Genomic DNA, 23,908 nt, shown 5'->3' with positions numbered 1-23,908 from the left:
CATAGCTGAGAGGGAAACATTTTGTCAAGAGGGTTAAGGTATCCATAAAATCCTGACTATCTAAGTAGTCCAAATACTACTATTCTTACTTCTCTCCCGGAACTCAATTTCTTTGCTAATGTATCACCTGATTCCCTTAACCTTCCCCTCAGCCTTGAATACAGGCCCTTCCCTGACGACACTGTCATTAGACTGACTTTGCCAACTATATAACAAGCTTTGCCTCTAGTTGTAAAGGTATTTTAGTGATTAGTGTAAATGACTATCATAATCATAACAGCCATAATAAATTACACTTATGGTTGTTTGAATTATGTTGTATCAGGTGGTGAGAAAATGAACACAGGGCCTGCTGGCTACATGCTGTGTGAGCATGAAAAATAGTATTGCTAATGAAAACATAAGCTTCTGGTAAATCTGATAATTAGGGGGGAGCAGTTGATTCCCAAATCAGAGGAAGCATTAGTATAAGACCTAAGGGTACCAGTTCTAGCATGGAAGAACTACAATGAAGAGGGAGAATGGTGAGAAAAGATTTATTTTAACATTATGCCACACGATTCCAGTGTTTTATATACAAATAAGTGACATATGATTTTAAAACAGCACCTACTGTCCTTGCAGCAACCTATCAGGCCAAATGAAAGATACGTCCTTCTAAAGCTGAACACACACAGCAAGACTCTTGGATGGAAGACAGTGTTAAACAGCTGCTTTGTCACTGGGCAGGGGACAGGAAATGATGGTGGGGTAGAAGAGAATAAACCAACGCTAATCATCCTTTCTCATCGGTGGCCCTGCCACTGCACACGGGAAACAGGAGGCCAAATACACTCCAGGGTAAAGATCAAGCCAAGGTGCACATCAGGGAAGTCAAGGTGTTTGGGAAGAGGCTCCACCAACATTGATTCTGGTCCACAGTGATTTGTGGTAGTAACACGGTAGTTCACGCTCCTTGGCATGCTTTGTCTGATTGCGTATTTTACCACATCTCCCTCCTTTCCTTCTATTGTTATGGATACTTTTACAGTATATCCTTGAGAAAAGAAAAGCTTTGTGAAACACCATCAGAGCCAGTTGGTAAGAAGATGAATAAGAACAACAGTGGGGAGATTTCTTACTCTGGGTGAGCAGACAGTTTGTGTCCGCTGGTTCTGTCGGGATGGATGGGCTATTATCCTTAGCACTATTGTTAACTTAGGACACAAGGTGGAGACAACTCGCCGACAGGTGGAAGTAGCTACCATCCTCAGTCTTTTAAGATGTCAATATCAAGAAGCCTTTCAGATTGCCTGAGAATTACAGGCTCAATTTACATACATCAGTCCCAGCAAAATCAGACCATTGAGTGTATTTTGGACTCTCACTTCTGGCAAATACTACACCATTTACTGAATCCCTTAACTCCCCAACTTGCCAAGTTTTTATTTTATTTTTTTTCTTCTGTTTCTTTCTTTTCCAGATAAATTCTTCCAAAAAAGTGGAAGCTATTAGGTCCCAGTGGCCATTTCTTTTGTTGCCTTTTAGATAGTAAAATTTGCTTTCCTTTTGCCATTTGTCAATCTTTTTTTTTTTTTTTCTCCCCTGTTTGGCAACTTGTGGCTAGTTACACATGACCCAGAAATGGCTCTGGAGGATGGTGGGGCACACCTCTTTTTGACCACCACTCTAATTGCTTCCTCTAGCAACTCATATTTGTATGAACATCCACCCTGGACCACCATCTAGGTCCCCCTTCATGCATTATTCTTTCTGGGTGATCACAGAACAACAAGAGGATATGGATTACTGACCCTTCTCAGAACTTTTTCTTTGTTTAATACTTCTGCGCTGCTTCTCCTACATAGCTTTTTTTTTCCAACACTGCCAGCCCATAAAATCCAGTTCTCCACAATAAGGCAAACTTAGGTTTCTAGAATGTAAAGGCAAACTTGATCTGCATGAATAACGCAGAGCATGTTTCTTCCATCCTCCATTTATACTGGCAACTGCTCCTTGCCACACAAAGGAAGGTTCTTTACCGGCCAGTATTTGCCTGTGCGGGGCTAACGTAGGGGTTGATACCATCACCTCAGCGGTGTCACTAGGATATGCTTGTGGTCACCTGGTTAGCAATTTCCTGAATGCCTCAGCATGCCTAGGGGGTTATCAGTTTCCAAGATCACCTAGGGTCAGCCCTCACTCAAGGTGGGAATTTGATTGGCAGACTAAGCTTTTGGGGTACAGCTGGGAACACACATTCAAGTCCCTTGTTTCCTTAAGTATTTTGTTTTTTTGTCTTTTTGCATTGGAGGAAGGAAAACTTTTAAGACTCATTTTAGGACTCCCTGTAGGACTGGCCATATTTTTGAGAGGATAAGAGATTTTGGGGTACCACTGATGCATCCTCAAGCTACTATTTCTGTCTTTAGCCTGGGAGTACTGAAAGACCTTTGCCGTAAAGTTTCACCTTTTGGATTACAGATTATTTACCTCTAGGGTTTGTGATTTTAAAAGTTTAAAAAATATATAATATAATAATTGCTATTGATTTAACAAAAAACTTTGCAGTATTCAAAGCAGTATATTTTATTTCCTCAATTTCTTAGTTTTATTTGCCCAGGATAGCCATTGTAATATTCATTCTTTCATTCAACAATATTTATATTGAAATTTTACTACACACCATGAACTGGTAGTGGGGTGGTCACTGAAGATAAAAAAGCAAGTAATTAATATATAGCATAAGCTGTGGAGTTAGGCATGGTAGGCTACGGGGAATGTCGTAAGGGATGGAGGAAGATGGGTACTGCTTTAGAAAGAATAGTCTGGATGGCGTCTCTGAAGAGTTGACATGAATTATATGAAACTTTCTTTGCACCCTGTATGAATATCTGAGTATAAATATATACTTGTTCTTAATATTTTAAAAATATCTCAACCAAAGATGCAATCCCATGGTTTTGAAACTCATTTTCTTAACCTAAAAAATTTATATCTTGGATGTCTTTCTCTACTCATACATTTATATTTATGAATATAATTATTTATATTTATATTGTTTTAAATCATAGAATTAATACATGCGTATGGGAAAAATTGTTAGACCATTTCAGAAGTCTCCAAAATGAAAAATAAAATTTCCCATAAACCCTAGTCCTGCAGATAAAACCACTTTTAACCATTTTTGTGTTGTCTTTCTTGATTGCTCAAGGTTTGCTGGTGTCTGTTAATGCCCCTTTTAGAAGAATTAATAATCTAGTCTATTTATACTATTCACCATCTCCTTGCCAAACTCTGTGGTGTTTAACAACTTTCTTATTACTCATATTCTTCCAGGGGTTAACGTATAAATTTAAATTGTTCACTTAAAATACTTGCTACCTTCCACTCCATCATGGCAAACCATGCTTAACTCCACAGCCTATGCTATATATTACTTATTTGCTTTTTTATCTTCATGCTTTTATAGCTAATTATCTTTTGTAAATAGCTATCTCTGAAAAGAGCTAACTGAACCATAATCTATTATAACAGAGATTAGCATGCTAATCAATTGGCAATTCTAAATAAAAACCACACAAACAGTTAAATTTAGATGGGCATTTCAGGGAGGAGCCCAGGACATTGGAGGTAGAATTTTGTGTGCCCCCCAAAACAAATTTTAGAAAACTGAAGAGAGGTAGCGTGACCTAAAGAAAAAAATTAACCTCTTCACTCATTTGCCTTGCACATGGAAAATGTTCAATTACTGTGTTGCTAAACAATATTATTGAAATTGAAATTGTAATTATTATTAACAACATCATTCAGTGTATGAGTTAACAAGATTATTTTGAATTTCATTACAGTTCTGAAATTCTATGAGTGCATTTCAGTTATAGATATGATCTGATGATTTCCAGTTATAAATAGTACATGCCTCCCCAATACTAACATTTGAGATGTTCTTATATTCTAGAAATTTTACATCTAGTGCTTACAACAACCACATGAGTATGGCTTAACTTGCCCCTTTTTCAAGTTAAAAAATATTTTAAAATCATGGTTGACTATATACTTTGTCTATAGTTATGTACCTAATAACTGGAGGAGCTGTACTTTGAATTTATGTAATCTTGATGTTTTTTTCTTTCTAAATCCTTAGAGTGCCTCTTTTGGTGTGTGTGTGTGTGTGTGTGTGTGTGTCACGGGCTAGCTGGGATAGTAGAGGGACAGTGGATCACATTTGCCTCCAAATCCTAAGTAAAATACAGCAAAAATTTGAATTCTGGTTAACCAAGTGCTCTATCTAGTTGGCTTTCTGTCAATTACCAGCAGTCTACAAAGCCACCTTGTCCCTTAAGAACTGCAAAAGATTGGATTGAACTTCCATCCTACCTCTGAACTTCCATCCTGTTTCTGAGAAGACAAATATCAAAATTGTGTGGACTTGTATTTTTTATGGTCACCAGTTTCCATTCTCTTCTTGGCTATGCCTTTACTACTTTCTCACCATTGACCCAAGATCTCTTTTCCTTGAGCAATCTCACGCCCCTACCCTCAACTGGGTATGGATGCTTTGCACTGCAGATTTTAGACTCACATTGTCTTGATATGCGTGTCCCTCAAATTAGACTATAAACAAGGACTTCAGTTCAGGTAGGTTTTGGGGTGAGGTAATCCCAAAATGCATGAATGAGGGAGAAGAAACTAATATAGGAAAGGTGTGTTAATGACTGAGCTAATGCTGCAGGCAATTGGGGCTCAATTCCCTGAGGTACCATCAGAGGAATTGTGTTGAACATGTCTCTGAATTGTCTCACCATCAGAAGGAAAGGAGACACTGGTTTGCATAGCTATGGGCTCTTGTCCCACATTTGTTGTGGTTTGCCTGTGGAGGTGGTTATAACGCTGTCACTTCTAGGGTCTCCCAGTGCAGATGGTGAAAGAACACCCTCAGGCAGTAAAGCAGAGACTCACTTGAGGTGGGAAGCTGTCACCTGCAGGTAAAATGCCCACCACAGCTGCCGGGTAACATCAAATGGGCCAATGGGACATGGGTGGGACTCCAAAAGCCCTGGCTTTAATCAGTAAAGAGTGGTTGCATCCCAATACTATATAGAAAATAACCACAAACAGGGCCACCAACAGGCTCTCCAACAAGGGCTAGCAGGGATTTATAAGGGATTGGCCAAGAGTGCTTTCTTGATTTGTATTGGTGCTCAACAACCACAACTGATTACAAATTAGTATCACTCCTCCCATTTCTTATATAGTCCATTGGCCATTTCCACCAAGTCCGGTTACCTTCTCCTACTAGGTTGTTCCATCCTTTCTCTGACTCTTCTCCAATTTCTTTAGCCTCTGGTCTCCCCCAGCTGAAATGTGCATTCCTTTGGTGTGTTGACTGATTTAGCAATTACTTTGTCTCCTTTCAACTCCTTCCCTCAAGACCTTGATAAACTACTTGAGCTCCTTTTTTTCCAGGGCTCCTTGAATGGTATGGACAAAAACAATATAATGCAGAGAAAATGTAGTGCACCACACATAAAATCAAACAACCACTCAAAACATGTATATAAAAGAGTGAATCGAATATTTGAGAGCTATGGGCAGGGTGAGGACCAAAGAGGAGCTTACCTTACAGCAAAGCAAAGAGCACGTAAGTTCATATTTAAAAACCCAGTTCTGAAAATGCCTGTTTAGCCGCCTTAGGGGAAAGGTTGGTTTACCAAGTTATCAAGTTACTTTATCAAGGTTGGTTTATCAAGTTATTTTACTAGGGTTTACTAATTTTATTTCTCTAAGGGAACTTCTTATGCATGTTAGTGAAGTAATCGTTCTCAATCCCTGTACTACGACTTAGCACTTTTATGCATTGTTATTTATTATTTTATTTGCATTTCTCTTCTCTCCAAATGGATTGTAAAGTACTTGCAAGAGAAAGTTTACATTTCACACTTTAAAAAAATCCTCTATAGTGCCTTGTATAATTTTTGGCCTATGGGAGATGCTCAATAAATGCTCTTTGTTTGTTTCAAGTTTCAATGGCATACAGACTAAGAATGATTCAGAAAACTAGTCTGTAAATGTTTGCTTCAGTCCGGTCTCCTATTTTCCTCTCAGTTGAGTGAGGAAAAAGTGGCACTCTATCAAGAGCAAGTGATAAAATTTCACTGCAAATGCTAGAGACATAGGATTGTACTCCTTTTAAGAACTCAGAACTACCAATCTCTTAATTTCCCACTGGGCCGGAGGTACATAACATCAGCAGGCAAAGAGCTTCCTCTATCGTGAAAGCAAAGGTTAATTGACACAGAACTTCCTTTCCAGGTAGTGGAGGGTTGGGGTGCTCCATAGCACTCTTTTCAGAGAATTCAGGGACAGCCCCTTCTCTTTTCAATAATTATATATAAATGCACACATTTGAACAAACTAATTACCAAACCGACGTAACACAGTCATTTCATTGGACGCTAGCAACTGTACCATGAACAACTTAACAAAGCAATGAAAATCCATGAGGTGTTTTGCTGAGCCTCTGAGTCACCTCCAACATCTCAGCCTTCACCCAGGTGCCAGGGTGACATCGGGCAAGCGCGGGCAGTCTTCCCAGGCTCAAACCAACATGCTCTTCCTCTTGGAAGAAACGGATTATATTGAGAGGGAATCAACAATGTTAAAGGGGTGCTGGGTAGGAAGATTTGTTTGTGGCTAGAGTCCTTCTTTTTTCAGGGCTCCTTGAACGGTATGAACAAAAACAATATAATATAGAGAAAATATAGTGCACACACATAAAATCACACAACCACTCAAAACATGTATATAAAAAGAGTGAATTGAATATTTGAGAGCTATGGGTGGGGTGAGGACCAAAGAGGAGCTTACCTTACAGCAAAGCAAAGAGTGCATAAGTTCATATTTAAAAACACAGTTCTGAAAATGCCTGTTTACCCATTATCCTTAGGGAGTTTACACTAGTCCTTCTCCCATAGTACTTGCACCCCTTTTTGGGGGCTGCTTCCAATTCTCTCCTCACTCTTTCCCTCCCAGATGGTGGGGCCTCCAGTTTCTCACTGTATAGCACAGAGACATGTAGGCTGTTTAAGCTGGTCTGACCAAACTCTGCTTCATACTTAGCTTTGTCTATCCAAACCCAATGAGTTATTCAGTAGAATGAAAGGGCCTTCCTCTGAAACTCTTTGAAAGGCAGTAAAAATGCCAAAGAGAAATCTTACAATATTAATTGCTTATTATGCCAGGCTCTCTGCTAAGTGCTTTCCATGTGTGCCATCTCACTCAATCCTCATAACACTATGAGGTTGGTACCATGGTTATCATTCTTATTTCCCAAATAAGGAAACCAAGGCTTAGGGACATTAACTCCGCTAAGGATCTGGAGCACATTGCTACCAAGTGGCAGAGCTGAGACTTGAACCTGAGGCCATCTGTTCTCAAGCTGGAGCTCTTGACAACAACAGTGCAGGTGTTTTGGTGTCCCACAGTGCTTCCAGCATCTGGCGGTGCTTAATAAAGACTTGACTAAATGAATGCGTGGTATGTTCTAACCTGCGAGGAAACACCTTTCTATATGTATTTTTAGGATTCATGATTTTTTTTATAAAACAAAAGTCAGAAAAAAACAGTTGGCTCAAACAGTTGGTCCAACACACTCATTTTTTTTTAACCTATAATATTAACTTTATTCATATTTTTAAGCAAATACAATACTAAGTAATCTAAAAACAATACATATTTGTTAGAAAATACAACTCAAAATTCTCATTGTCAGAGCTTTGTGAGTATATGTGGCAAGCTTTTATTCCTTCAGAATTTTAAAGTGAATGCAGTGCTCAAAACAAACATTAACAAAGCAAGATTTCTCATAGTCTATGCAGTTTTGCTAATAAATCCAAAAAGATCCCTCTAATGTCTTCATTCAGGTGTCCTGAATTTCAGAATGGAAAAAAGTACTAAGAGTTTTTTTTCTATCTCACACTAGGCAGGCCTTTGAAGGGGCTAATTTGGGCCAAAAATCTAAACATAGTTCCTTGTATAGGGTTTGGTATTAAGCATACCCTTACACTGAATAACTCCCTATTCATCCTATTGTACACACTGTAGAATCAGGCTATATAAATATTCTAAGCACTATTTTATATCCAGTTTAGTGAAATACAAAACTGTCCATTAAATTACATTTTATACTGAAGAAAAGAAATGTGGCTTTGCTTCCAGTACATACTCGTTCAGGAAATGTATGCCTGGTGCCAACACACTCATTTTTGAAATCTATAACGACTAGAGCCCAGTTCTGCAAGTCATGCACTTCTGGAATTTTGGATGCATCTTTGGTATGGTGACAGAAAGAGCTCAAAACAGACAAAAGGGCTTCAGTTCAGCCCCCAGTACTGTAATTGATAGCAACTGTTTGGCCTCGGTAAAAACTGTGTCCTCAAAGCACAGAAAACATCTTGTGCCTAAGCTTGCATTGAGTACCCTAGACAGAGTCCGAGATCTAAAGTGATCTTTTTAGTTCAATTCACTCATGTTTTCCCATCGTCATGTTTCCTGATAAAATTATGCATGTTGGGTCTAACGCCTGAGTAGGGATGGCCAGGTGGTGATTACATTTTAAGGATAAGTGATTACAGATCAGAGAAAGCAGAGTGAGTGGTATGGCAACTCCCAGCTTTCCTCATTAACTGAATTTCCCCAAATCTCTTTTAAATTACAACTCTGTCAAATTGCCCAGCTGTGACCGCATCCCCTGAGGATCAACCAGGAAGCCTTCCAGCATTAATCCATTGTCTACTCGGTGAACATTTCCAAAAAAAGTAGTCCTAGAATTGGAATTCTGTTCCTTGCTGGGCTCATCTCAGTTTGGGTAAAGGACCCCTGCACCCATCACCACCACACATCCGTATATGCAAACAATTAGAAGTTGCAGACTTAGGGGGATACATTTAGTTCGCTTCCAACTTAAGTATCTAAAAAACCCCACTTTGTTCTTTGGGGAAAAAAAAGGAAGAATATGAACAAATGATTTTCTTTTTACATATCCATCATAAAAAATTGTTGTTACAGAAATTACAACATATGATCAACAGAAAACTTCTTCAAGGCTGGCCTTCTTTTATAAAATGTAAAGATTGAAAACAATATTTTTCTGGAGGTCTGAGATATATTTGGAAGTAGAAAAGTGTTACTTTTATCCAAGAGCAGGAACTGGACTATAAAGCATTTACATTTCTGTAAGTGTGTGCTTGTATCGTCTATCACAGGTTTGAATCATGGGTGTGTAGGAGATGGTCCCCTGCCAATTCAGGGAAACAGGCCAAGAACAAGAGGTGGAAGCTGAATTGGATTTCCCTGGTGCTAAATTGCATTTATTTTCTGTGGTTGTTCTAGAAATGAAAGTGCAAAAGAAAAACAAGCATGCATGAAAATAGTCCTTACGGAACGTTCTAAATGACAACTTTGAACAAACTTCTCTGTCTCCCTTACGAGTTATTTTCTTCTTCCCTATGTTTATTCACCTATATTCTGACTATTAGCAGGAGGAAATACATGCTCGGGAAGTCAAGTTTAAAGTAGTTCAGATGTCATCTTTCTGTGTGCATCAATGTATATATCTCTGCTTCAACTCTTAACATTATTTAGAATGCAATCCACTGGTTTTGTTGTGTTTACCTCACTGAGTAGCCTACTATATTTTATTGTTTTATAAATCCATGTTCCTGGCATGTTTTAATGCAGGGCAATGAGATGACACAAAATTGTCATCTATTTAAGAAGATTTTCCAAGATTCTGAGAAATCTCTGAAGTTCCATGATTTATCTTTTATCAGTTTGACAACTATAAATGCTTTGTTCAAGTTTCTAGTTTTACTCATTCTTCTTACACAAATGAACAAAAAATTCTGGGGACTAAGGATGGTGAAAGACATTAGTAATGCTTGCTACCATTTCCAATTCTCTGCCCCTCATGGTACACGTGGAAGATGAGATTTCTAAGCCTTTCTTGCCATTGGTTGTGTTATTTGGTTAGGTCTGGACAATGGGCCCTGTGCCAGTTTGGAATGTACTATGTCCCCCAAAACACCATTATCTTTGATGCAATCATGTGGGGGCAGGCTTATTAGTGTTGATTAGGTTGAAACCTATTGGTTCAGTGTTTCCATGGAGATGTGACTCAATCAACTGTGGGTGAGACTTTTCATTGGATTATTTCCATGGAGGTGCTGCCCCACCCATTCAGGGTGGGTCTTTATTGGATCACTGGAGTACTTTAAAAAGAGCCACACAGGCCCTGACACAGAGCAACTGAGAGTGACATTTTGGAGAAGAGCTGCAGCTAAGAGACACATTTTGAAGACCGTCATTGAAACGGACACTTTGAAGAATGCACAGGAACTGAGAGAGGAGATGGAACACAACTTGAGATCAGCAGATGCCAGCCACGTGCCTTCCCAGTTAACAGAGGTTTTCCAGACACCATTGGCCTTCCTTTGGTGAAGGTATACTTGTTGACGCCACAGCTTGGACACTTTTATGGCCTTAAGACTGTAACTTGGTAACCAAATAGACCCCCTTTATAAAAGCCAATCCATTTCTGGTATTTTACATAATGGGCAGCATTAGCACATCAGAACAGGCCCCAAGCCATTTTCTGTTCATAAGGACCCAGCATCTGAGAACATCTGTGGCAAAACACATAATTTTTTTTGGAATGAATACAGAATGAGGTGACTATGGGTAATCAAACACTAATGAAATTCATATTTCAAAGCACCAATAATATCTGAAAAAATACAGTCAACACCCAGCTGACAGGCCTGGAAATTATTGAATGAGTTTGGCAAATATAAAAAAAGTAGGTTTTTTATACATGGGAAAATATATCCTCTGAATACCAAAGACCTAATAATGTACACTAAAAAGGAGATTCAGTTACTCCAGGTTCATAAATGAGGTGGGAGGCAGAATAATGATTAGAATTAATGAAATCCTAGAAATTCAGATGAGAAAAAATATTTACCTGATTTGCTTATTGTGCACAATAATTCATTCAAGGAATGCTTTTCTCTTCAATTCTGTTAAATGTCTTATTTCAATACAGACTTTGTACCTCTATGTTTTCCACTCTGACCTTGAAAGTGTAAGGATTAAAGAGTTCCGTTCCTTCTAAAGGGTAGGCCTGAATTGTGTCTTCTGACGGTAAAAGTAGAAATAATACTGTTGTGTTAAAATCTTCTTCAAAAACAATTTGGTAAGGACTGTTACTATATTTCTGGTCTCAAATTACTGAGCTGTGCATTATTTCTCAGGACAATTAGCTATTGCTAAATTATAGATGTATTCACCTCTACTTTAAATCCCTAGTTTATTTGGTTAAATTTGGTCTTGTCCTGATCAGAGGCCCTGGACCTCATACTGATCCAACTCTCACATAAAATAGGGACATGGCCACACCAGATTAATTCTTTAGACTCTATATTCAGGGAGTGTGAATGGGAAGAACTGCACAAATGAGTGGAGATATAAAATTAGTCATTTGATTCAGTTCACATTTACCTAATGTTCAGAACCCTGTGACCTTGGGAGATGGTTTCATATGGAATGTGTCATAATCTGTGATCTTACATCTGGTTCAGTGCCTACACATAGTAGGAAGCAATCACATTTGTTGAATGAATTAATTAATCAAGTCTAATACTCTGTCTTGGTTTTCCAGGGCTGTTATGACAAACACCACACACTGCTTGGCTTGAACAATAGGCATTTATTACTTCAGAGTTTCTGGATGCCAGAAGTCCAGAATTAAGGCTTCCTCCAAAATCGACAGCATTCTGGTGATGGCAATTTTCTATTGCATGGCAATATCTCTCCCGGGATTCTCCTACTTCTGGCTTCTACTTCTGTGTGCAATTTCCTTTTTTTTTTGTAAGGATGTCAGCCCTAATGGATTAAGGCCCATCTTCACTCAGTTTGGCTACACCTTAACAACTAATAGTATTGGCAAATGTCCTATTTACAAATGGGTTCAAACTCCCAGGACCTGGGTAAGACATGAACAGGTCTTTTGTGCAAAACAAGTTTCAATCTCTAATGCTCTCCAGAGTACCTAAAATAAACACATACATATTTTTGATATTAGGATATACACATGTATTCTATTTCCTAAATAAAGTTAATGCTTCCTAGAGAAATTGAGGTACATCATAAAAAATGGGGAAGAGACATGATGCTACATGTTACTTATTAAATATCCCTATTGGGTGGTTTTTTTTTTTTTTTTTTTTTTAATCATCATTTTATTGAAATATATTCACATACCACGCAGTCATACAAAACAAATCGTACTTTCGATTGTTTACAGTACCATTACATAGTTGTACATTCATCACCCAAATCAATCCCTGACACCTTCATTAGCACACACACAAAAATAACAAGAATAATAATTAGAGTGAAAAAGAGCAATTGAAGTAAAAAAGAACACTGGGTACCTTTGTCTGTTTGTTTCCTTCCCCTATTTTTCTACTCATCCATCCATAAACTAGACAAAGTGGAGTTTGGTCCTTATGGCTTTCTATTGGGTGGTTTTTTACTATTAAATCTCTTGTCACTTTAGCCTGGATATGCCATTAAGTGGAGTCCCGATTGTCCCTGTGTCTGTTCTGTTCAACAACTATTTACTGTGTGCATTCCTTGGGTTACTGCTTATTGGGGCTAGGACTTGGTTCAGTTTAGGAATGCTTAGACACATCACTTTTGCTGTGCCCTCATTATTCCCAAGGAGGCCACAAATCTATTTAATGATTGTTATGACAAGTGTTCTGTGTGACTACCAACCCATTCAGAGAGCTCGTGATCCATTTTGACTCAAACTCATGGCAACTGGCCTTGCGGGAGTCCAATAGCCATTCAATTTGCAAGCTGGACTAATAAATTCTGTTCAGTGTCTAGATCAAACTTGGTTTATGAAGAATTTTCCAACTCACAATTGGTTTGGATCACTCCAAGGATAACCTGATCCATTGTGTGACTGCTGGTCATCCAAGACAGTTTTTCAAAAAGTGAATCAATTGTGAAAATGGCTTGAAATAGATAGTGTCTTCTTCAGAAGAAAAGACTGTCTTAGGTAAAGAAAATCAATTTGTTGGCAGTGAGTGTTAGCATGTACAGTAGAATTTGAGAAAAAAATCTTGGCCACTTGGTCTCCAATTTAGCAGCATGTATGAACAGAAATATGCTTACAATTCTAGATCATGGTCAGCATCTTTAAACAAGGCTTAGTTTGTAAGTCGTAACTCCGTAATGACTTAGTCATCAGCCACACTGACCTTTTGCATCTGCAAAAGAATAAGGCACACAAGCTCACTCTAGTACAGAAAAACTACATAGATGAATAGATGGGTCAAAAGCCTCACATAACCACAATTAGATAAAATAATTTGCATTTCAACTGCAGGAAATGGAATATTGTCATTCATCAGAGAAAAATTTTTATTTATTTGGTGTTTCAGGGACTTACAAGGATACTCTGGGACCTTTTTTAACAATGAAAAATTGCATAGGATATTGAAATAGCATGGGGGAAATGAGTAATATTTTATTGCAGGTTTGCCCATTTGTCAGCTATAAAAACTATTTTGGCTAATTTAGAACTGGTCTTATTCTCAGAATCCCAGCTTTTTCTATTTGAAGCAGTAATACTCAACCTGGGTTAAAAAGTGAGCATTAGTATGCACAACTTCATCATATGGTAAAATATTATTAAGCTGATATTGGCTTATTCAAAAGAGTATAATTTGATGCAACGGTTACTTTCTAGCTGAATAGATACCTTCTTATTCTTTAATTAGAACACTGAAAACTTTAAATATCTTTCACTCAAAGGCCATTTCTTCCTAACCTCTTACATATTAAATCAGTAGGGTTTTACTGTAATGGTGCAAACCACAGTTCTCTGACAGAAAAATTTGTTTGAAAACTATTTCTTTTATGGCAATTCTTCTGTAGCCTGATTAAGAAATTTAAACATTGCTTACTAAGTCAACCTCTGGAGGAAAACATCTCATTTTAATGAGATCCTCGGGAGGCATGAGAATCATATTGCTTAACTTTAGATTTTATATTATGCTTCCTGCTAAAAATAACATACAGAACACCACTACCATTATCTTTTAATGTAACTAGGATTATCACAGTGTGGTGTCCTTTAAAAATGACAAAGCCTCACTAGGTAAAAATAAAATCAACTTTTCCTCTTAAATACTTGAGTACTGTATTTAATCTATAGTGTCATCCATTTTGGCTGTTGAGAAAGACTTCTTAATTCCTGCTTTTACTGTTGTTGCTTCTAATTTTTCCTTTTTGCCATCTCCACTTTCAATTGATTAAGCACAATCTGGGAAACAGTGTGGCCAGTCTTCATTTGCTGGCAGTCAGCAAGCTAGTATTCAGAGCAATTTGGCTAATTAAGTTAATAGTAGGAGCAAAAGTGAAGGGCCTTTCATTTGCGTAAAAGCAGAGATTTGGTGTGCATTGCATAATGTTACCAGTCTCTGGAGTACAATTTTGATCTGTATGGATTTAAATATTCAAAGCTCTCATGGGCCTGGGTGAATCAGGAGAGGGATTTTGATGAATAATTAGCAAATTGAATTATAAACCCATCAGATTTTTCATCTAGCCATATGATGCTCCCTAATACTAACTCTAGAGATTCTATAATCCACTTGAAGAATAAAGGGATGAAGAACCTAGCTAAATCTCAAGGTATTTAAATTGGTCAAGTGGAGTATCACATCACTTAAAGGGAGTGGAATTTTTTCCTCTGGTAATTCTTTCGTATGTAAGGGACACTTCTTGCTACTAATGATTTTGCAGCTTATGGAAAATACAGAAAGGAATCAATCAACAAAGCTTTACCTGACATATGAATTATAATGTAAATCAGATGAGTGCTTTGTTACAGTCATTTGTTGTTACATACCCCTCAGATTTCACTAATCACCAACCAATTTCATGAACAGAAAATTGAAATGCTGTTGGCACGTATTAATGAAGAGGTTATTGTAGATAGAGACAGGGCCAATAGCTGTGTCATTTGCAATGTTTGCAAGATGGTTTTCTAGCTAACTTGTGGATGAAATTGTTTATGAGCATCCAGGGAGAGGCTGAATAAGGGAAAGGAGAGAGAAATGTATAAGCGAGAAAGAACCATTTTGTATGAAAGTGAACAATTGCTAAGAAGCCAGAATCAATCTGAGGGATTATTCTGATATGACTGACACTGCTTTCACTTCCTACTTTATTGCTCATTATTATCGTGAAAGAGTTGACAGCCCTGATTCCTCTCTTATTTTAATATTATAACACTAGAATGCTATTTGCACAATTTCTATTCTCTTCATATTAACACTTAAAGTACTAGTAAATAGGATGAGGAGGAACAAAAGCGAAGTCTTTTAAATTATTAACGGATGCTCTTAGCTTAATGTGTATATGATATCTAAAGAATAGTGACGCGCATAAGATGAGGATAATAGTTGCTTGCAATAAATTTCCATTTAAAAGAATTGTTAAAATTAGGCATGAAAGACACAACTCACTTAAATCCCATTAATTAAAAAAACTGTTATCAAGGTGACTCCCTAAGCCTCATCTTTAATTATGCATTTATCATCTATCCTTCTCTACTGCCTCATCTCCCTCTTCTCTCTCTCTCTCTTTCTCTCTCTCTCTCTTTCTCTCTCTCACTCACTCACACACACACACACACACACACACACCCTACAGGAAAATCCTGGCATCTGAGAAAAATCCAATCATTATTGCAAGTTAAATCAAAGCTATATAAAGCTGATAAAAGCTTTTCTTTGATATAAAGCTACTATAAAGGCTTTTGCTTCAAATTGGCCTTAGGGGATGATGACATTGTGATGACTCTTTTGGTACTTCATTTAGTTAAATCTCTTTTGTTAGGGTCCTTAAACCTAAACAAAATTTTGCCTCATATTGTAGTATTATAATGAGCTTTCTATACATTCATCTTCTGGATATTTCTCAGCCACACTTGCGTTATTTTCCTTGATTCCTGGAGATCCGAGAACTCTTCATTTTTAAAGAAAATGCAGTGCTTCCACTGGTAAGTACACAAAGGATTACATTCTTTTGCATCCTCCATACTTTTATTTCTAATCATTTATTGTCTCAATTTCCTTTGGAATCAGTCTTTTCTTAAATAAATTTCAGGAGAATATTTTTGCATTAGCTCTTCAATAAAAACATTTGGCCTTATAACAACATTCCTGAATACAGAGGATAAATTGTTCACAGTGAATAAATTATATAGGAGGGAACAATGATTGCTATAAAACATGTAATATTATTTTACTTGCTGTATGAATCTCTCAACACAAAATTAGCCCAGGGATAAAAGAAATAATATTTATAATATTCTACCTTAGTATAGTGCTTAATCTTTGCCAAAGTTTTTTTATTTTTCTCCTTTTATTTTGGTTTTACAACAACTGTCTAAAATAGTTTAGGACTCTGTTAATCCCTAATCCTAATTCACAGATGAAGAAATTTAAATCCAAAGAGCCTGAAGTCACAGAATGAGTTCATGACAGGATTAGAAGGCAGCTCCTTTGATTACTCCTTTTCCTTCTTAGTAGACAAGGAGAGAAGGAGATGAAGGAAAACAAGGTTGGGAGCATAAATAATGAAAAAAAGTAAGGATAATAAGCAAAGATGTGATGATAGGCATACAATGATGAAGAACTAGCCTTGTAACCTCCAATTGCCACTTCCATATGGTTATTTAATAATAGTAGCCAGGATTCCAATGATAAATATTTCCTTCATTAACAACTAAGAAGAAATTTAAGGAAGGGGGGGCTATGTAATAGCCTCCTTGGGAGCAACTACTCTATACCACATCTGTGATCACTCCCTGCAGTTAGCCAACCTCCACTCTCCTCTGAGGAAGGCTCTACTTACAACTAATTATTCACATTCCCATAAAAAGCCATCAGGACTAGTCATCATGCCTTGCATCCTTGTATACCAGGATCCCACAAGAAGTCCAAGACCCACGTAATCTGACTTCACTGGTGCTCTTATTCCTATATGGTTCTGGACATCCCCTAATCTGACTCTAGGGTTACATCCTCCCCAACCCTACAAAACCTTTCTCTGGACCATGTGAAATTCTCAGTCATCAGGAAAACCCCTATATCCTCAATCTTTTCTCTCAACATTAATTCACCAACAAAAAGAGTAAGAAAGAGCATCTAGTGAGGTAGGAAAGTGTGGAGTCTTGGGAACCAAGTGATGAAAGTGAGTGAAAGGAGGAGGCTGCTCACCAGCCAAGTGAGGGGCAGACTAAAAACTAGCAATTGGATTTAGTAATCTGGATACCACTGCGGACCTTGGCATAAGATGTTTTAGTGATTTGGCAGAGGTCAAATCAATTAGAGTGAGTGTCTTCCAAAAGAGTAGAAAGAAAAGAATTAGAAACAGCAAGGATGGGCAGCTTTTTGGAGTATATATTAGTTAGGAGAAGTAATGCTAGCTTCTCTAACAAATAAAATCCCAAATCTCTGTGGCTTAACACAATATTTCATCCCTGCTCAGGTGAAGTCTAGTTGGATGGGCAATGGGATTTGGGGGGATGTATATGGTGGGAAATCTCTGTTCTATACAGTTTTATATGGACCCAACCTCCTCAATCTTGAGGCTCTAATCAATTTTAAAGACTCATGGTCCTCTCTCTCCTTTGTTTGGCATATAGAAAAATAACTTGCTGTTGTTGGTTTTGAGTGGACCAAGCCTGGAAGTAGTGTAATCATTTCCACAAAGATTTCATTGGCCAGACTCAGTCACATGGCTACTCCCAACTATAAGAAAAGTTTAAAAAAGCAGTCTAACATTGAAGCAAACTAAATAGATTTGGTGGACAACTAGACAATGTCTCTTACAGAAGAACTGAAGCACTAGCTCTAGGGGAAAGTGATGTAAGTAGAGTACAATTTTTTTTAATAGTGGAAAATTAACAGCATGTTTTTATGCTCTTGGCAATGATCCAATAGAGAGGGGAAATTTAATGAGGCAGGAGAGGGAGAGAGGATGGCAGCTGCAGAGATGTTCTTGAATTAGTGAGAGGGGGTGAGATTCAGTGCTTAAATCAAGGCTTTGACTAAGATGAGTGCACAACCAATTCATTTATAGTAAAAGGCGAGAAGATGGGTGCAAGCAGTTGATCGTTCCTAATAAGAATTTGTAGAAGTTTTCTTTTGATTGTCTCTGTTATCATAGAGTAAGAAATAATTGAAGGATGCTGACAGAGATGATGGGGGATAGCTGGGGGGCATTGGTATGGAGATTTGAGCAGAGAAGGCAGAGTTACCAGGAGAATGAGACAGTTATGAAATAGGGAAGAGGAGTAGGTGCCATCCAACAGCCTAACTTCTCCATCCCTTGACTCCCTTACATTCAGCTCTCTGTTCTTTTACCTACTCCTATGCCATTACCAGTAACAGCACATCAAAAAACTTGATTTCCACTTCCCCACTCTATAGTCACCATTTCTTATCTTTACTTCTCACTTCTTTTAATACATCATTCCTATAGTTGTTTGATCCCAATGGGACCTAGAAATTTTTTTTTTTTTCACTGCATCTTACCCACTCCTGGCCTCACTTCCCTCCTTACCCATCATCATGTGATTATGGTACCTGTTATATGCATTTTGACCTTCTCTCCCTCCATAATATTCTTCAACCTCTCTACCTACCCTACCTGCACCCGAGAAGCTGAAACTGGCTAGAGGAACTTATATACACGACCCTCAGTGAATATCAGCTGATAAATCATACCATGTTCAGAGAGGATTGTTTAAATCTAAGTACCATCTTAGTGGTAAAGCTAGGATTTGAACTCTGCCATTGTGAGTCAGAATCTTTTCTCTTAACCACTGTGCTATCCTGCCTTTCTAAAGAGCAATTGGAAGGTGTCTTCCTCATCTTTTTACCATGAAATGTTCCTGCCTGTTTTCATTTGCACTCAGATACCTCAACTTTTCTCCAGTTTTCTTGGTGCTTGCTCCCCCAGATATGTTCTTTCTCTAGTCTTCCCCCTTTCTGCAAATAGTATCATCATTTACCTCTAGCTCAAGACCCAAACACATATCATTCTTGATTTCTCTTTATTTTGAGCCCAACCGACAATCAATTAAGACCTGGCAGGCCTTAACCTTTCTCATGTATCCAATAGCAGATCCCCTGTGTCCATCACTGCCCTGGCCCCAGCCTCCATTATCTCTCCTGTGCTCTGCCTTTGTCCCCTCACTGTCTCTTAGCTTCCTAGAGCAAATATAATTATTCTATAAGTCGGGGTTATCCAGAGAAACAGAATAAATGGCAGGGTGTATGAGTGTGTGTGTGTGTGTGTATAAAATAGGAATTGGCTCACACAACTGTGGGTGCTGGCCATTCTGAACTCTATAGGGCAGGCCACAAGCTGGAAACTCTAATAAAGGTGAGGTTTAATTCCTCAGGGTAGCTGGCTTGCTGAAGTAGAAACAGAAATTCTTTCTGACTTCTGCAGTCCTCAATTCTGGCCTTTAAGACCTCCACCTGATTGGGGAAGGAGAGCATATCCTTTGTTGATTGTAGATGCAATCAGCCATAGATGCAATCAACTGACTAGAGATGCAAATCCATGTATGAAATACCTTCAAAGTAACAGTCAATCCAGTGCTTGATTTGACACGTGAAATTAACCATCACAGTGATCATTTTTTTAAACACACACACACACACACACACACACACACACACACATAAATGCTGCCCCCTTTCTCAAATCTTCCCTTCAGACTATAAATTCAATCCAAATTTCTTCACAAGGGCCGCCATGATTTGCCCCAAAGCTACTTCTCCATCTTCATCCACTATCACTCTCTCCTCCCTCATTCTGCTTTTTGCTATTATAGTCAGAAAATTTTCTAAACTCTCTTATTGATTCTAGTAGTTTTTAATTTTCTATGTATACAATCAAATAATCTGAAAATACAGACAGTTCTTTTTTTCCCCTCTCTAATACCTTTGTTTATTTTTCTTACCTTAAGTTGCTGGCAAGCACCTCCAGCATAAAGTTGAATCGAACAGTTCAAAGCAGTCATTCTTGTCTTGTTCCTGATTTGGAGGAGAAAAATTTCAGCATTTAACTCTAAGTATGATTTTGCCATACTTATTTTTGTTTTTTTTTTATTGTGTTTGATTTTCATTTGATTTTGTAGATAGTCTTCAATGGATTTAGGATATTCTCTTTTTTTTCAAGTACATCAATTGATTCTCTGTTTTGGGGTTGATTTTTACTTCTGATTCACCCTTCTACTGAGAATATATTCTTTTTTGATCCCAGATTTTGGGGGTGGGTGATTTCTTGTTGAAGTTCCCACTTTTTTCCATGTCTCAAACTTTAAGAGTCCCTGGAATTTCAGTTCAAGTTTGTTTGATTTGACGTGCCCTCAGGACAAAAGCTGTTCTGTGCTTGGGCAGCCTCTCCGGATTACGGGCATATATTCTAGCCTGATAATTGCTTACTACTTTGTCAGCTAGTCAGTAATTTAAAAATATGCTTCTTTAGAGTTCAATCAGCATTTTTATTATTTTCAAAGAGAAAGAAGATCCAAAAAACTTAGTGTGCCACATTACTGGCAACAGAACTCTCCTTTGCTTACCTCTCAAGCGTTGCTACTTTTCTTTTCTATCCTATTTAAAAAAAATTCTTGTGGACTTTTCCATATTTTATAAGGATATTTCAAGAAAGGGCCAAAATAGATGTATATGCTATTCATTATCTTTTTATAAAAGTCCAGCCCATGTTTTTTCCACTTGTACTACAGTGTTCTTCTCCTGGACAAGGAAAACATATATGGTTCCAGATATAATATAGGGGGATTCCTAGGTGAACTAAAACCTGGAAAGAAACATTAAAACAAAAGAAAAATTAGTCAGATAAATTTCCCCAGCATATATAAATAAATATCACCAACACTTTTCAAGAAAATAAAATAAATCAATTTTACGGATTTTAAAGAAATATAACCAAACTTATAAAAAATGGTTGCCTCCTTCCAGATAATCCATTTGGAAGGACACATACCTCCAAAATGATGCTGCCTTTGTTTCAAAAAATATTTTTGGAGGGTGTTTTAGTTTCCTAGGCTGCTTAAAGCAGGTACCATGAAATGCATGGGCTTAAACAATGGGAATTTATTAGCTTACAAGTTTAAGGCTGTGAAAATGTCCAAATCAAGGCATATTAAGGTAATGCTTTCTTCCTGAAGACTGGCTGCTGGTGATCCTTGGCTTGTCTGTCACATGGCAAGGCACATGGTGGCATCTGCTTGGTCTCTGCCTTCTCTTCTGGGTTTCGTTGATTTCAGCTTCTTGGTTCTGTAGCTTTTTCTTTTCTTTTCTCTTTTTTCTTTTTGTTTGAATTTCATTCCATTTATAAAGGGACTCTTATAAGAGGATTAGGTCCCATCCTGAATGAGGAGGGTTACACTGTAACTGAACTTAACTGTAACTCATTAAAAGGTCCTACTTATAATGGGTTCACAATGACAGGTATGAATTCAATTTAAGAACATGTTTTTCTGGGGTATATACAGCTTCAAACCACCACAGAGAATTTCTTTCTGCCTTCCTGACTCCCTCACTCCTTTCTTTTTCTCTTTTCTTTTCTTTTTTTTCTTTTCTTTTCTTTTCCCTTTCTTTCTTTCTTCACAGTCTTTTTTAAAAACAAGCAAACAAACAAACAAAAAAAACTTTGGTAGTTTATCGTATGAAAGAGGAGTTGATGGTTTGAAAACAGCCAAAAATCAGGTACAGTCCCTTCCTTAGTGTATTGACATTTTTTGTAATAGTGTATGTGTCTGAGACTTAAAGGTATAAAATTATTGGCTGTTTCTTGTATGACTGAGGGAAAGTTTAAAAGAGGGTTTCCATGGATATTAAAAGATGTTTGGGAGTCCAATGGAGATAAATGGGTTAACTTTTGTATATGATTGATGCTAGCGATGTTCTTCGCAGTCATGTTCCCTTAGGAGAAAAAACCATTGTGTACACATAGGTCTCTGCAGCCAACACCTACCCCCCACCCTGCCCCACCCCGGGGAAGTTTCCTTACAAAGATCTAACTAGTTCCCGGATTTCATATTAGCTTACTTCCTGGTCTTTTAAAGAATCTCTTCTTTTCTTATCTCTTACTTTGTCCTTGGAGTAGTTTCCTGACCAAAACAAAAACAAAAACAAAAATAAAAACCTCATAAGACTGCCTGAATTTATTCATATATGCCTGCTCTAGAGTCAGTATTAGCTTTATAATTTTATTGCAGATGTAACTCCTGGATGATTTAGACATTGTTAGAAGATTATGGTATGAGTTTGTGTTTCTAAATCTATTTTGGGCAAACTTATTAAAAAAAAGTTAAAAACAATAAAAAGCTCCACACAGATATTTATTTCTTGGATACTCAATTTTTAGTAATCCTCATGGTTTTGTAACAGAAGAAAGAATGCACTTTTCAAAAGAGGGGAGAAACTGTAGACATTATTTATTTTACTTTTAGTGTAAAAAATGATATAAACAAAAACACAAACATGAAGAAATTAGATAACTATAGGCAAAAAAAAAGGAACAATAACTTCAACTTCACACCTTATGCAAGAATTAAAATAGATCATAGATTTAACTGTAAAGCAAAAAAATGTACAACTCTTAGAAGATAACATTGGAGAAAATTTTCAGGGCCTAGCTCTTGTTGAACAGTTCTTAGATATTACATCTAAAGTACAATCTGTTAGAAAAAAATTTGATAAGTTGGACCACATCAAAATTAAAAACTTTTACTCTGCAAAAGACCCTGTTAAAAAGATGAAAATAAAGCTATGGACTTGGAAAACAAGATTTGTGAAACATATATATGACAGAAGATAGTAACCAGAATAAATAAAGAATTGTCAAAATTCAACCTTAAGAAAACAACACATTCCAATTAAGAAATGGGCCAAAACATGAAACATTTCACCAAAAAAGGATATATGAATAGCAAATAAGCACATGGAAAAGTGTTCAGCATCACTAGTCACTAAGAAAATGCAAATTAAAACCAAAATTAAAACTACACACCTATGAGAGCAGCTAAAATAAAAAATAGCAGTAGCACCAAATTCTGGTGGGGACGTAGAGAAATTGGATCTCTTGATCATCGCTGATGGGAATCAAAATTCTGGAACATTTTGACAGTTTCTTAAATTCAATAATTGCACTCCTGGACACTTATTCCAGAGAAGTGAAAATTTATGTTTGCCCAAACAACTGTACATGATTGTTTGGCACAGAGTCAAAACCCAGGAACAACCAAATTGTCCCTCATTTGATGAATAGTTAAATAAATGACAGTACATCTACATGATGGACTATTCTTCAGTAATAAAAAGGAACAAACTATTGATATGTACAACAATTTGGATGAGTCTCAAAGGCCTTATGCTGATTTTTTTTCCTATGTTTAATTCATTTTTTTTATTAAATTCAGTTTTATTGAAATACATTCACACACCATACAATCATCCATGGTATACAATCAACTGTCCACAGTATGATAACATAGTTATACGTTCATCACCACAATCTATCGCTGAACATTTCCCTTACATAAGAAAGAACCAGAACAAGAATAAAAAATAAAAGTGAAAAAAGAACACCCAAATCATCCCCCCATCCCACCCCATTTGTCCTTTAGCTTTTATCCCCATTTTTCTACTCATCCATACACTAGATAAAGGGGGTGTGATCCACAAGGTCTTCACAATCACACTGCCACCCCTTGTAATCTACATTATTATATAATTGTCTT

Source organism: Choloepus didactylus, chromosome 5, assembly GCF_015220235.1.
Source record: "Choloepus didactylus isolate mChoDid1 chromosome 5, mChoDid1.pri, whole genome shotgun sequence".
Classification (NCBI taxonomy): Eukaryota; Metazoa; Chordata; class Mammalia; order Pilosa; family Megalonychidae; genus Choloepus; species Choloepus didactylus.
This window is presented reverse-complemented; position numbering follows the sequence as displayed.